Genomic DNA, 4,486 nt, shown 5'->3' with positions numbered 1-4,486 from the left:
CCCTTGCTCCTTTCCCCTCCTTTCCACTAAGGCCCAATAAGGCCCATATACCTCCCGGGGGGTTCCGGTAACCTCCCGGTGATCCGGTATTGTCCCAATCTCACCCGGAACCTTTCCGGTGTCCAAATATAGTCGTCCAATATATCGATCTTTATGTCTCGACCATTTCGAGACTCCTCGTCAAGTCCATGATCATATCCGGGACTCCGAACAACCTTCGGTACATCAAAATATATAAACTCATAATAAAACTATCATCGTAACGTTAAGCGTGCGGACCCTACGGGTTCGAGAACAATGTAGACATGATCGAGACACTTCTCCGGTCAATAACCAATAGCGGAACCTGGATGCTCATATTAGCTCCCACATATTCTACGAAGATCTTTATCAGTCAGACCACATAACAACATACGTTGTTCCCTTTGTCATCGGTATGTTACTTGCCCGAGATTCGATCATCGGTATCTTAATACCTAGTTCAATCTCGTTACCGCCAAGTCTCTTTACTCGTTCTGTAATACATCATCTTGCAACTAACTTATTAGTTGTATTGCTTGCAAGGCTTTGAGTGATGTGCATTACTGAGAGGGCCCAGAGATACCTCTCCGACAATCGGAGTGACAAATCCTAATCTCAAAATACGCCAACCCAACATGTACCTTTGGAGACACCTGTAGAGCACCTTTATAATCACCCATTTACGTTGTGACGTTTGGTAGCACATAAAATGTTCCTCCGGTAAATGGGAGTTGCATAATCTCATAGTCATAGGAACATGTATAAGTCATGAAGAAAGCAATAGCAACATACTAAACGATCGGGTGCTAAGCTAATGGAATTGGTCATGTCAATCACATCATTCTCCTAATGATGTGATCCCGTTAATCAAATGACAACTCATGTCTATGGTTAGGAAACATAACCATCTTTGATCAACGAGCTAGTCAAGTAGAGGCATACTAGTGACACTCTGTTTGTCTATGTATTCACACATGTATTATGTTTCCGGTTAATACAATTCTAGCATGAATAATAAACATTTATCATGATATAAGGAAATAAATAATAACTTCATTATTGCCTCTAGGGCATATTTCCTTCAGTCTCCCACTTGCACTAGAGTCAATAATCTAGTTCACATCGCCATGTGATTTAACATCAATAGTTCACATCACCATGTGATTAACACCCATAGTTCACATCGACATGTGACCAACACCCAAAGGGTTTACGAGAGTCAATAATCTAGTTCACATCGCTATGTGATTAACACCCAAAGAGTACTGAGGTGTGATCATGTTTTTCTTGTGAGAGAAGTTTAGTCAACGGGTCTGCCACATTCAGATCCGTAAGTATTTTGCAAATTTCTATGTCAACAATGCTCTGCGTGGAGCTACTCTAGCTAATTGCTCCCACTTTCAATATGTATCCAGATTGAGACTTAGAGTCATCTGGATCAGTGTCAAAACTTACATCGACGTAACCCTTTATGACAAACCTTTTTTCACCTCGATAATCAAGAATCATATCCTTATTCCACTAAGGATAATTTTTGACCAATGTCCAGTGATCTACTCCTAGATCACTATTGTACTCCCTTGCCAAACTCAGGGCAGGGTATACAATAGGTCTGGTACACAGTATGGCATACTTTATAGAACCTATGGCTAAGGCATAGGGAATGACTTTCATTCTCTCTTTATCTTCTGCCGTGGTCGGGTTTTGAGTCTTACTCAACTTCACACCTTGTAACACAGGCAAGAACTTCTTCTTTGACTGCTCCATTTTGAACTACTTCAAAATCTAGTCAAGGTATGTACTCATTGAAACAATTTATCAAGCGTCTTGATCTATCTCTATAGATCTTGATGCTCAATATGTAAGCAGCTTCACCGAGGTCTTTCTTTGAAAAACTCCTTTCAAACATTCCTTTATGCTTTGCATAATAATTCTACATTATCTCCGATCAACAATATGTCATTCAGATATATTTATCAGAAATGCTATAGTGATCCCACTCACTTTCTTGTAAATACAGGCTTCACCGCAAGTCTGTATAAAACTATATGCTTTGATCAACTTATCAAAACGTATATTCCAACTCCGAGATGCTTGCACCAGTCCATAGATGGATCGCTGGAGTTTGCATATTTTGTTAGCACCTTTAGGATTGACAAAACCTTCTAGTTGCATCATATACAACTCTTATTTAATAAATCCATTAAGGAATGCAGTTTTGTTTATCCATTTACCAGATTTCATAAAATGCGGCAATTTCTAACATGATTCGGACAGACTTAAGCATAGATACGAGTGAGAAACTCTCATCATAGTCAACACCTTGAACTTGTCGAAAAACTTTTTGCGACAATTCTAGCTTTGTAGATAGTAACACTACTATCAGCGTCCGTCTTCCTCATGAAGATCCATTAAATCTTAATGGCTTGCCGATCATTGGGCAAGTCAATCAAAGTCCATACTTTATTCTCATACATGGATCTCATCTCAGATTTTATGGCCTCAAGCCATTTTGCGGAATCTGGGCTCATCATCGCTTCCTCATAGTTCGTAGGCTCGTCATGGTCAAGTAACATGACCTCCAGAGCAGGATTACCGTACCACTCTGGTGCGGACCTCACTCTGGTTTACCTACGAAGTTTGGTAGTAACTTGATCTGAAGTTACATGATCATCATCATTAGCTTCCTCATTAATTGGTGTAGTAGTCACAGGAACAGATTTCTGTGATGAACTACTTTCCAATATGGGAGCAGGTACAGTTACCTCATCAAGTTCTACTTTCCTCCTACTCACTTCTTTCGAGAGAAACACCTTCTCTAGAAAGGATCCATTCTCAGCAACGAATATCTTGCCTTCGGATCTGTGTTAGAAGGTGTACCCAACAATTTCTTTTGGGTATCCTATGAAGACGCACTTCTCCAATTTGGGTTTGAGCTTATCAGGTTGAAACTTTTTCACATAAGCATTGCTACCTCAAACTTTAAGAAACGACAGCTTAGGTTTGTTGCCAAACCATAGTTCATACGGTGTCGTCTCAACGGATTTAGATGGTGCCCTATTTAACGTGAATGTAGCTGTCTCTAATGCATAACCCCAAAACGATAGCGGTAAATCAGTAAGAGACGTCATAGATCGCACCATATCTAATAAAGCATGGTTACGACGTTAGGACACACCATTACACTGTGGTGTTCCAGGTGGCGTGAGTAGTGAAACTATTTCACATTGTTTTAACTGAAGGCCAAACTCGTAACTCAAATATTTTACTTCTGCGATCATATCGTAGAAACTTTTATTTTGTTACGATGATTCTCCACTTCACTCTAAAATTCTTTGAACTTTTCAAATGTTTCAGACTTGTGTTTCATCAAGTAGATATACTCATATCTGCTCAAATCATCTGTGAAGATCAGAAAATAATGATACCTGCCGCGAGCTTCAATATTCATCGGACCACATACATCAGTATGCATGATTTCCAACAAATCTGTTGCTCGGTCCATTGTTCCGGAGAACGGAGTCTTAGTCATCTTGCCCATGAGGCATGGTTCGCAAGCATCAACTAATTCATAATCAAGTGATTCCAAAAGCCCATCAGCATGGATTTTCTTCATGCGCTTTACACCAATATAACCTAACCGGCAGTGCCACAAATAAGTTGCACTATCATTATTAACTTTGCATCTTTTGGCTTCAATATTATAAAATGTGTATCACCACGATCGTGATCCAATAAACCATTTTCATTGGGTGTATGATCATAGAAGGATTTTTTCATGTAAACAGAACAACAATTATTCTCTAACTTACATGAATAACCGTATTGCAATAAACATGATCAAATCATATTCATGCTCAACGCAAACACCAAATAACACTTATTTAGGTTCAACACTAATCCCGAAAGTATAGGGAGTGCGCGATGATGATCATATCAATCTTGGAACTACTTCCAACACACATCGTCACTTCACCCTTAACTAGTCTTTGTTCATTCTGCAACTCCCGTTTCGAGTTACTACTCTTAGCAACTGAACCAATATCAAATACCGAGGGGTTGCTACGAACACTAGTAATATACACATCAATAATTTGTATATCAAATATACCTTTGTTCATTTTGCCATCCTTCTTATCCGCCAACTACTTGGGGTAGTTCCGCTTCCAGTGACCAGTCCCTTTGCAGTAGAAGCACTCAGTTTCAGGCTTAGGTCCAGACTTAGGTTTTTTCACTTGAGCAGCAACTTGCTTGCTGTTCTTCTTGAGATTCCCCTTTCTTCCCTTTGTCCCTTTACTTGAAACTAGTGATTTTGTTTACCATCAACACTTGATGCTTTTCTTGATTTCTACCTTTGTCGATTTCAGCATCACGAAGAGCTTGGGAATCGTTTCCGTTATCCCTTGCATATTATAGTTCATCACGAAGTTCTACTAACTTGGTGATGGTGACTAGAGAATTATGT

Source organism: Triticum dicoccoides, chromosome 5A (genome assembly GCF_002162155.2).
Source record: "Triticum dicoccoides isolate Atlit2015 ecotype Zavitan chromosome 5A, WEW_v2.0, whole genome shotgun sequence".
Taxonomy (NCBI): Eukaryota; Viridiplantae; Streptophyta; class Magnoliopsida; order Poales; family Poaceae; genus Triticum; species Triticum dicoccoides.
This window is presented reverse-complemented; position numbering follows the sequence as displayed.